The sequence below is a fragment of the Pipra filicauda genome, unplaced genomic scaffold (assembly GCF_003945595.2).
Source record: "Pipra filicauda isolate LSUMZ 115617 unplaced genomic scaffold, ASM394559v2 scaffold8_size5757611_pilon, whole genome shotgun sequence".
NCBI lineage: Eukaryota > Metazoa > Chordata > Aves > Passeriformes > Pipridae > Pipra > Pipra filicauda.
Genome location: NW_024105087.1, coordinates 3,979,758 through 3,992,078, shown reverse-complemented (window position 1 = coordinate 3,992,078; position 12,321 = coordinate 3,979,758).

The window sequence follows — 12,321 nt, the reverse complement described above, 5'->3', positions numbered from 1 at the left end:
CCTCAAGGCCCTTCACCATCCTCACGGCCCTTTCATTTAATCTCCCTTAAGTGAGAGATTTGGCACCTTATTAAGACTGCAGAACTCTCAATGTCAGAGCACAGACCACCCATACATTCCTTTCAAACTAAATTGAAACTAAACATAAACTACATATAGAAATTGGTCAGTCATGGTTTTTATTGTCCATTCAAGAGCAAACAGATATTATGCACAATTACTGGTGTCTAAGTGTTAAAGTAAATGCAGTTTACAAGACTGTATTTTACTAATTGTAGAAATCACAGAATGTAGCTTAAAGGATGTTTTACAGTATTCTTGGAGGAAACAAATCACTGTTCTCAGTAACCAGTTTTATTCCACTGATGTGCAACAGCACATAAATGAATGGACACTATAACTGATTCTCCTTGGTTGCTGCAAATGACAGTAATTCTGCTGCAGTCAATGAAGCCTCTTCAATTGATACATTACACCAGTGTAAATCCAGTATCAAGTATGACAAGTTTAGTCTAGCTTAATATTCCTTCAAGTGTATATGAATTGATATTATTCAAATGAATATATATAATATTAATATACTTCTATAGGCCTATGTAAGATAGAAGTGAGGACTTAAATTGATGACTTAAAAGGTGTCTCCAACCCTATAAATCTATCATTACCCCTCAAAAAGAGTTTCCATGACTATGATTGTCAAATGAAACTGTAAATTAATATTTAATGATGTTGGTTTGTTTGTGTGTCAGAAATATTGTCAAAAAAATAGGAACAAAATTAATTATTAATTTATGGTCTGTCTGCATGTTTCAGAACCAGACAGTTGGAATAATTCTACAAAAATAGCTTTGAAATTATATTTAAAATTGACAGAGCTATTTCTCCACAGAGTCTGGAAGGAAAGTAAGTATCCCATAGAATAATACATTAGTCTATTAAATTTTACGGCTTGAAAAAAGGCTGTAAAATATTAGATGTTTCTATTAAAGCTGTTTGTTGGTTTGGTTTTTTTAACCTCTTTCTGCCTTCTTATTTCTAAACAGTAGAAACATTAGAAATTCTAGACTTAATGACAGTATGACAGTTTCTATTTGTTGAGGACTTGCCCTCTTGGGAGAAGATGAGCTCTGGAAGCATCACCAGCTAAATCTTACAGTTTCAACAACTGTTCATTACTCCAGTTAATCCAGATCCTGAATTCTGAACTGCTAGGGAACAGCACTTCACGCAACTGAAGGAAAGAAGAAAATTCAGTTTGAAATAAAAAGTATTCAATCTCACTCCAGCTCCCAGCAGTAATTGGAGCTGTTTCGGCAGCTGGTGACTGCTGTGCCTGTGTGCCACACCATCTCGGTTTTCACAAATCTTACCGGAATTCGAGAAGAGGTGAGGCAGGGGCCACTCTGGTACACACACAGGAGGAGATTTAGCTAGCTTTTATGCCTGCACAAAGTATGCCACAGTAGTATCTGGCAGCTTATCAGCAGGCCTAATGTCTGCTGAGTATGTAAGGAAATGAACATTTGAAAATTCTCCACCTATTAGTAATATTATTCCTCTATAAAATGAGGCCTGACTAGAGGTGCAGAACAATTGTTTTGAAAGTGGGATTGAGAAAAGACTACAACTACAGAAGCATGTCCAAATACCAATTATGCTTAAAACTTCATTGCTATTAGATAAACTTGTGAATGAAGAAAATTTAAGTCCATGTTCTGACTTCTTCATCCATACCAATTAAATTAAGTAGTATTGGTGCACCAAATTCTGTATGAGTGATGCAGCTAAGTCCCCACTCAAGCCTATAATCTCAGTCAGCTCGGTCTTCATCAGCAAAAAAGTGAGATTTTTTTTAATTATCGAGAGACTCATTCTATCTGTACTTAAAAGAGACAGGATCAATTATAAGGTGATAAGTACAGACATATTTAGCTCTTATAGTCCAAGAAAAACCTATCTGCGTAAAAAACTCATCTAGCAACAGACTTAGAAACCTCTTAGTTGATGATTTAATGATTAACAGTATTCCCACTGCCTTTTAGAAGCATGAGAAATCCAGGAAAAGAGGGTGGAGTAAGCTGAGAAGAAGTCGTTAGTTGCTCAAGAACAGCTTACGCCAATTCAAAAGAAAAATTAGAATTATTTCCAAAACCAGGGAGTTTAAGTGAAAGTCACAATGTGTTTAGTCCATTTGTGTGGGATTTCATGTTAAGGAATGTATTTGTTTACCTTTCAGGAGAAGCAGCCATAGTTACCGTAATCTCAGAAATATATGAACTCTACTAAAACACATTTCAGTAGCAAAGCCCACAGATTACTATTCCACAGCACAATTTGATACAGAAACACATTATGGTGGGGCCTTCCTTCTTCCCTTTTAACATATCTTTCTCCTACAAATAAGGCTGTGGGGACTATCCCCAGGACTCATCCTTGAAAATGATCTTCTATGCTTAGCCTTCTGCTCATTTATAGATGAGGTCTCACCTGTCACTGTAGTAACATGACCTTTCCTCAGGGCTCTAAACCAAAAAAGGGTCAAAAAATTCAAATTGTCCTCCCTTTCCCAGCTTATCAGAACTTGCAAGGCAACAACATTGAGCCTGAGTCACAATAAACATAAACCCACTGTTGCAGAGAAATATCACAGAAGGTACTCACTGAAACAGCTCCCAAAACTTTGCCCTTTTGCCAGCCAGTGGAAACTGCAGTCCCAAGCTGGCTGTCTCAGTTCCCTTGGCAATGTTCAGGGAGAGACAGGCACTTCAGGAAAGAGTCCTCAAAGAGAGCAAGGTCAGCTTGGAGCTGCGTAAGACTTGTCTACAGCAAACGCCCTGGAGATGGATTTGCTTTTCTCCTGAAACTAGAGTATGTTTACACAACGCTCATAGAATTCCAGACAGTAAACCTACAACGCCAGCATGTGTGCTGTGGTTTCCAGTACTGATAGCTCCAAGACTGGTGTGCAGACACAGCCAGCCCAGAGTCCCAGAGCAGATGTGTTCTTAAACACCTGACTCTGGGCTACAGGAAGGAGCGCTCCTCGAGAAGGATCCTGCCCTGGGGTTTGGCTGGACAGTGGAATTCCCTCTTCCTCATCCACCACCAATGTGCAGGGCCAGAGTTCACCAACCTTTCTGATCCAGAGCTATTTCAATTCACATCTATCACTTGTGCGGCAGGTCAGAAAGGTTGCAAGAATGAGGGAAGCAAAGGGAGGAAAATAGTTTATTGATTTTTAATGTTGAACCGACCCACTTGAAGGAAACATTCATTAGGCCAGCAGAGGAAAAAGAAGACAATTTTTCCCAATTCCTACAGATGTGTCCAAACAACCAGACTAGAGTATTTTCCTCTGCTCTTTCATAAACACACACACCAGTGACTCATCATTGCTAATTAAAATCAGATGTGGGTGATTCCAGAGATATCCAGAGGAAATGAACCAGTGAAAATACAGGTCCTATGGTTTTCTGACATAGTCAGATAACAGAGTGGGCATTCGGGTGATTAAAAGAGTGTATTAGGAAATGGAGGTTTGCTCTTATATGGTATTTAAGCCTTTAAATTGACTTTGTGATGTAGGCCAGAGCTTTCACGTAGACATGGGAATAAATGAAGTTCCTGGGGCTTCTCAGGGCTCAGATGAGCCCAGCGAAAAAGTATTGCAGGTTTTCTGGTACAGGTATCTCTTGGAATTTTGCTCCCCAAAACTACATTCCAAAAGATGGAGAAATTATCCACTGCTGTTACACCTACTCTATATAGCATTTCTGCCAAGTTCTAAATTGCCACAGAGGAAGAGATAGCTTTAACTAAAGTACCTGAAGGGCCATCAAAAATCTAGCAAAACAGAGCATTTTTCTGGCATTCTTAGTTCACCTGCTTTGCATAAAGACCCCTAGAAAAGATCCTCCAATCAACTGAACAAAATTGATATGACATTAATAGAAACTCTGGTTTTTTCCTATCTTCTGAAGACAAAAGAGCATTGTCTCCTCTCCTCAAGAAAGACTGTCGTAAACAGACTGGTAACAGCCTGACCTTATCAGAACACCTTACATTAAATATGTTAATATTGCTTTTTCTGTTAATTAAACAATTATTTATATTTTTATATTGCAGGAATTTTATTTTTCTCTTGGCCTCTTATTTCCCAGAAGCAACTTTCTATCAGTGATCTATGGCTTCCTATTGCCATGAGCATTCAACTAATGGAACAACAGGTGACTAACTTTTTCTGCCATTAGATTAAAACCAATTCTGCATTTCATGTCAGAAAGGAGTTGACAGGATGCAATTTACCAACACCAGTCTCTTGTTTTCCTTTTAGTTTGTCATCATCATCCCTTCCTTGCCTTGTATCAGGATCGGGGAGATAGCAGGTATAAGACAAGGCATTGCAAACTTCCTGCCAGGCAGGGAGTATTTTTCCCATGAAAACTCCTGTTCCTAAGTGTTCTTGGTACTGAAAGCTTCCTCAGCAGGATGGAAAATATAGTCTTTAGTTTTGGTAGAGATTTGTTTCTGCAAGTTTTGACAAGATTGGCCATAAATGTCAAAGCTGAGCACCTGTAACAATCTGCACATTTTGTACTCTCTGAATGTTTCAACTTCAGAAAATCTGACACCATTCTATGCAATGTAATACTTATTTCCAGAGCAATAAAAGTAATTTTCTACTCAATAGCCATCTCTGACACATGGAGTAAGTCTTGAGCAAAGGCTAGAAATTAGGTCTCTGAAATGTCAATATTAAATACAGATTAACGAGCTTGATCTTAGCCTTTAAGTTAAATAATTGTCACACTTGCAACAGCCCTTTAAGACAGTTCTGACAAATATTGTGTGCATTATTTAATGTAAATTTTAGTTGCCCTAATGACTTTTGTGAGATTGATTCTGCTAAACATGCATGACTAATAAAAAATGCAAACTGTCATTATTTAGATTAGTATGCCAAGATTTAGCAGTTTTAAGCATAAGCTGAAGCCTTCAGTAACACAATGCTTTCTGCATGGTCCTGCAAAGTTCTTTGGAAGAATTAGACACAAAATAATCACACAAATCCTGAGGCTGTAATTTATAAGCAGAAGTGAAATTCTACAAAAAAAAGGAGCCTGTTTGATTTTGCCTCCCTATAATAACAAGAGGAAATGGCAAGTGTATGTTTAAGGAAGATTAAAAAACCAAAAGTCTGCTGTGTTTCTCTAACAGTCACAAAGATATTTCAATAACTATTTCACTTTCTATTATTTTATATTACATTATAAATTACAAAAAAAAATGCCATGTTTGGAGGCTGAATGAATAAACCATTGTAGAAAGCACAGTTCAGCATCAAACACAATTTTTGCTACAAACATCTCTTGTATCTTCTTGTATCAGACAGCAAATCCCTTTAGTATTAGTAAATAGAATCCTTTGAGAAGGATACAGCACCATGCTATCTCGTTGTCTCATCCACTCAGAGTTAGTAAAAACGTCTGCATGACAGCACTTTTAAAAAACACAAAGTTTTGTTCCTAAGCCTTTGAGTGGAAGTGTCCTCAAGCACACTGTCATTGACAAAACCCCCTGATTCCGAAAGCCATTTTTTTCTCATCAGCGAAGTGTAGCCCAACAGTGCCTTTACTGTAGTCCTGCATGAAAGTCATAATTTTTCTGTACTTTTTCTATGACAAATTTATTTTTCCTATATGCTTTTACTGGCTGGTGCAGTTGGCATGGCTTGACTGACAATGAGCCAGAAAGATGTTGAGAGCAGGGAAAACTCACAGCTCTCTCAGCTGCTGGCACAGCGGAGGGTAAGAGCACAGCAGAAGTGATGCATTCAAGCCCAGCCCTGTGAGTTAGTATTACCTGCCTGCCAGCTTGTGAACACTACTGGCAGTGCATGTAAATGCAGATTATTCACCCCCTCATCTACTAAGGGAAGGTGTTGGTAACTAACTGCATAGGAGAACGTAACAAAATATTGTAAGTATTCATCGATCGTATGAGCGAGTGAGGGCTGTCATTTGATCGCAGGATTTTAGGAGGTGAAGTCGATTTGCAAACTAAAATGCACTTTGTATCATGCTTAAAACAAAAACTGTTAAGGATGTTAACAGTTTTTACTGTTAAAACATTACACCTGTAATGTTTTACTGGGTATTGTTACCAGAACAGAACTGAAGTCCGATCAGGACACCAAACTGATGTATTCTTATTGCTTGGGAGACCATCTTTGAATCACAATGTTGTAGTTCAGTCCTAGGGAGAGCATCTTAAAAATTCTATCTGGTGATATAAATCTGTTAGGTGATATAATGCCAAAGGAAATACTAAGGTCAGAGGAATAATAAATTTGTATGACAGCAACTCACTTTAAATCTCCAGAGTTCCAGTTCACTACTTGCTGAGTATTAGTGATTTGAAGGTATCACTACCTACAATTTGATTTTTAAGATGACATTCAAAGAAATTTTGTGTATTTTCATTTGAACATGCGAAGCAGAAATAGTAAAATATCTATTTGGTAAACTGGATTCTCTGCTTTCTAAACAAATACTAGTAATGCACTTGCCTTTGGAAAAGTAATTTAGAAAAACTTCAGGAGTAGTGAAAATATATATGAAAGAATTGTCCTCACGCTTTGTGAAAAACAGGGGAAAATCCCGTTTTCAGATGAAACAAATAATAGTTTTGACCCAAGGAAGTTGAACAAGAATAAACACACGGGTTCTATGATTTAAGAAAGCCCAGCAGACCTGATAATGACACAGGATGACATTATAGGCAACGGCACAAACATACAGGCAAGATAAGCTAATTATCCAGTCCAACAAATCCCTATAAAGTCTTTTTATTTCAGCAAGCTATAAAATCCAGGAGAAAAAGAAAAAGCATACTGTAACCAGAAGTAGATATAATGCAAGAATTTACCTCAATAAATGCTAAAGTTGACGTGGACAGAAGAATACACACATTAGGATCTAAAGCACTTTCTGTTTGGAATCTGTGATGACAGAAACCAAGATGAATATGACACTATCTGACTAGCCTAGGTTTAGCAGTACTAGCAGTACTAGCCAAAAAGTGCATTTAATACAGTATTTTAAAGATCCAGTATTGTATGTGGTAGAAAAGGAATGGCAGGAAGGAATATAAAGGGATCTGCTGCAAATACAGTCAAGTAGATACCAAAGCTAGAAGTGGAAAAGCTTTAGAAACTACACTATTTGTGATATTTTTGAGAAGCGGGAAATGACAAGTAAGTTCTGTGGTAAGGAGTTTATTTTAATGGAACAGCCGTAAAAGGAATGACACAGTGGAAGCATTTTGTGTGGTCCTGTTCATATTTTCACTGGATGGACAGAGTGCTGATTCCACCATAAGCTTTTATTAACAGCCAAATCCGACAAAATGTGATTTTAAAGCTAAAATATATACATACATAAATTGTTTATTATTTAAATTTCAAAACAAGCATCGCATTCAGACTAAGAACTAAGCTCTTGCCAATTTTATAGAACATAACACTATGAAGGTTATATATCAGTCTAAATATTTTCTCAGTGTACTGTGATGAGAAAACAGACAGTGTCCTTCCCCCTCCTTCTTTCTTTAACATAGTCCTCCCTGCTTTTCGGGGTTAGAGAAATGCAGTGCTTAATTATCAAATCACAACGTTGGCTTCACGTTCTACACAAATTTTGCCAACAGCTAAATGTTCAAGAACTTAACCACTGATGAATGTACAGTAAAACCACAAGGTCCATTTAGCTCAACAACCTGTTCCTCACAGGAGCCCAGGGAAGTATCCACCAGGTCCTTCGATATTTCAAACTCTTTCTAGTGCTTTGGAGGGTGCTCTGAACAGCAGAGGAAAAACCTCGTTTTTTCATCTTTGACACTTTGAATTTAACAGACCTTCCTTTTACCACATTTGTTGTCCCCTGTAGTCACTTTGTTGCTCCAAACTTTTGTTTCCCTTACCCCTTTCCAAGCAAAAGTTGTTTGGTCTTGTTAGGGCTTGACACGATCCTGTTCCTGAAAAGGAACTGGTATAGACCAACGCCAGCAAGCAACTGCCTAGGGAAGAATGTAGTTGTATTTCACCCAGTACTAGATAAATCTCCAACAATTTCTGGCCTGTTTTTTGGATTTCATAACCTTCAAATGATTTTTCTTCCATGAATTTGTTCAGTCCTGTTCATAAACTATGCAAAAGTTTTAAATGCCTATGAACTGTCTCAGTCAGCAGCCAGAATAAAATTAATCGCTACTCACTCCATGGTACTCTTGATTTTAATCAGGTAATTTGACAGTGCTCAGTTTTTAGCAGACTGCTTCTTAGCAGGTGTGTGAAACAAGAAATTAAATTCAATGAAGAGATTTGTCTTGAGGTAGCACTCCTCTCTATCCCAACTCACCCATCCACATGGTAACAGGAGCTAATGTGAATTAGGTGGTGGGGGAAAAACTTTCTATGCCTTAATTATCTTCCAGGATGAACAGACTGGGTTTTTTTTTCCTTTTTTCTTTTTTTTTGGCTGCTTTCATTTTGGTTTGAGTGCTTCAAGACCACCAGAGCACAAAAAGGCTCCTTATGATCAGAATTGTCTTTGTCAAGTACTTTTTTGCTTTCAGCTGAGCTTTTGGATTTAGGAGTTGAGTTTAGGAACTCCTGATAGCCCTGATATGCAGTATTAAGTCTTGTATTTGAAGACCAGGCAGATATATGTGCTTTGAGACAGTAAAGATGGTTGGAACATCTATCTAGCACAGAGGATCTTGCATGACAGAAGAAACTGGCTTTTTAACAGTTTTGAATAGATTGAGCAGGTCACAGCCATACACCAGGAATCAAGAACCATCAATTAGCCCAAAAAAGGCCTCCAGGAATGAAGGTAAGCCTGGGTTGAAACCCAGTGCAAAGCTGGGGGAGGGGGTAAAAAAGAAGAAAGAAAAGTTTAATAATGACGGAGCTTGAAAAACAAGAGTGTGAATAAGTCTGGTTCACACAAGCAGTTAAGGAGAACTAGGTAGGAGGAGTGTACTTTGCTTTTTTTATTACCACACAGACTGCACGCTAGGGAAGCAGATTCACAGCGTGGTGCTACAGACAGTGGTAGGTTAAAACCCTCTCAGAGAGCTAACTCTGGGACAGTGCTACTCTAGCACAAATCTCTGGTGGAAGTTATAAACAAGTATAAAAGAACAGATACTCTCAGTACAAATGCCCCTGGCAGGCTGTACCTATATAGAAAGCTACTTCAACTAGTCTGAGGATGCAAATAAATTATTTTTAAGTCTTTGACTCTATAAACTCCAAATAAAAATAGCTCTTCTAAAGTGCTGAAGCTTAGCTACTTTCTATAGGGAGTCAATTTTAAAGCAAATGGGAAGGTCCACACGAAGTGACAAAGCATATTGCCCAGAGGATGCTATTTGGTGAAATGTGAAACATTACCCAGGGTTAACTCCCTCACAAATCTCTTCCGAGTTTCTCAAAACTTAGCCAAATTGCAACTCTGTTAGCTGAAATTTCCCATACCAGCTGTCTGCCTCAGGCTGAATTTATTTTTGAAAACTCCAGCCAAAACTATTCAGCCATTTCAGAGAAACACTCTCACAATCTTTTATTTGGAAACTTTTAGCACTCGAATGCTTTACAGTAGAGTTTCTGAAATGAGATGGGAAGACAGAGAGAATAGGAGATATACACAGAACCATTTAGGAAAGTCTGCCCAATTTTGGCCAACCCTGAAAATGCACACCCTACAGAACAACCCCAAACATGATCTGGTGTGAAGCTATGGGGCAAAGTCATTTTGCTGTAATTGCTGCTTCCAGGTATTGTATCCTTGGGCTGGGTTGACTGTTATAACCAAAAGCAGAAAAATCTCTCCCCTGTGCTCTCAATGATCTCATCATGTTGCTACTTCAGCAGGATGGTAGCAGAGGTGACAGGCAGAATATGTATTATGCAATATGAGGAAGAAGCATGTGGTATTAGTTGGGACTAGCTGGGAAAGAAAGGAAAATCATCAGGATTTGGGGGGGAAGGAAATGGAAAGATTAGAGGAATTGGGAGAGTATAGGATACAGCAGGATACAAAATGCTGCTACAGTGACTATAGCAAAGGGACAGATGAGAGCTCTGGGGAAGGAGAATGGGAGTGAGGGGAAAACTAAAGGCTGGGGTGGGAAAGCACTCAGACATGGAGATGACACTGGGACCAGTTTGAAAACTGAGGAGGAAACAAGCATTTCAAACAAGTAAAGCTGGGTACAGAGATAACGACTTGTACAGCAAAAAAATTTAGGGCTGCCATCAGAACCCAGAGAAATCAACTAATAGAATGCAAGCTTTTGTCCTCAATTAGTGAATTATGTTGTTTTTAATTCAAAGGTTTAGTTTTTTTTTAAACAGGCCACCTTGTCAATGGAATAGAGCGGACGATGCAAGCAAACCTCTGCCGTCAGCAACATCTGAGAATGCTAAGGACTTTCACTAATACTTTAGAAAATCTGAACCAGGGCTTTCAGAATAAAACCTCCAAGAAACAGACAATTAGTGATCACCTAAGAAAATATTCAAGTGACTTTGCTAGAGTCATTGTGTGAGAAAATAAAGATGGAGTCCAACTTTCCAGAACAGCAATTTGTCTTAATCAAAAAACCACGTCCTCCCTTTCTGCAAGACTTCACCCCGTTCACTTTATATTTTTCAAATTTCCAGATGAGCCAGAAGTAACAGACTCCTTTCACCATGCTATTTTGATCCATTCCTAAAATAAGGTGGGGAAAAAAGAATACATAACTATACAAAAAAGGCATTATCATTTATGGGAACAGGAGGATTGTGCAAACATTTTAGATAATCCTGATTTTTTTACAACACAGATAAACCTAATTGTCATTGCAAACTTTGCAAGATACGTATATCAATCTTTTTTTCATTTAATATGCAAGACCGGATTCTCTCCTTGCTTCCACTGTTCCACTGGTTTAATGAGGTTGCCCCTGCTTTAAGTTAACATGAGAACACAATTAATTCTTCCATCTGGGAGATATGAAAACTACAATATCTGGAGGAAAGCAGTCTAAACAGACATTTGAAGGAAAGTATATACTCAGAAAATAATGCTTCTGAGAGATCTAGGGATGACTGTTGATAAACACCACAGCCAAATCATGTGCTGTTTTTTCAGGTGTAGCCCCATAAACTCCTTCTGGAAGTACAACTACTTGATAACAAGCCTTCATAAAATCTGAAAATAAAGGAAACAAACAAAAAAAAAAACCCATCACAAACAGGGAAGAATTAAAAGCAAATTGTTACTGGAGGTAAAAACCCGAGGTTAAGGAAGAAAACAAAAATTAAAAGAAAAATTATTTTTGGATTACCTACATCACTGCTTTGTTGTGGGGCTTCAAAAAAATGAATAAAAGCATGAAAATACACTAGGATTGGGTATGCAGGATATGGCAACATCTGAATACATGTGGTACATGTGCTTACACTGAGATTTACATATCTACACACTAGGAAGATTTAGAATAACTTGAGACTTAGTTGAGAAGTAACAGAATATAAAGACTCTTTCCTGGTTTTTCAATAAATTAAAGGATAGAAAATCAAACATAATGAAGATATACATAACTTGTAATGAAAGATTAGCTAACTCTGCTAGAAAATTAACAATAGCCTGTAAGCTTTTCCACACACTAAGGGTTTGGTTTAAATCTTTGTCCCTTTAAACTAACAATCACATTGGTGGTTTTCCAGTGGAAAAATCTACAGCACTTTTAGAAGTGCTGTAAATTCTACAATGTCAACTCCCAAATTACAGGAAGTAGTATCTGCAACAGATAAAGTCTAACATTTGAAATATTAAAGACTAGTCTTAACTAAAAGCAGAATAAGCTTTAATACTGAATACAAGCTGTCACAAGATCCTGGTCTAGCAGTAGGTCTTAGATAAAACATTACATTGGGTTTAAAGATAAAACATTTTCAAAAAATCAAAAATCACACCAAACAAAATATAAGAAAAATTTAAAGACAATGGAAGAACTAGATTGTGAGGGCTTATTTGTTCCCAAGAGTGGAAATTCTCTTCAGAGACGTGTGTCCCAGACTAAAAATTCTACTCTGAAGCACCAAAATGAACACCTATGTACTTCACACAGATTTTCAATGGCAGTAGGAGAGCAACCTGAAGCAGCTGTGTAGAAAAACAGATAAATAAAACCTTTGTGAAGGAGTGGTAAGAGTTTATAGCTCGCCTTTTACTTGAAACTTCTAAGTACTTTAAACAAAGTTATAAA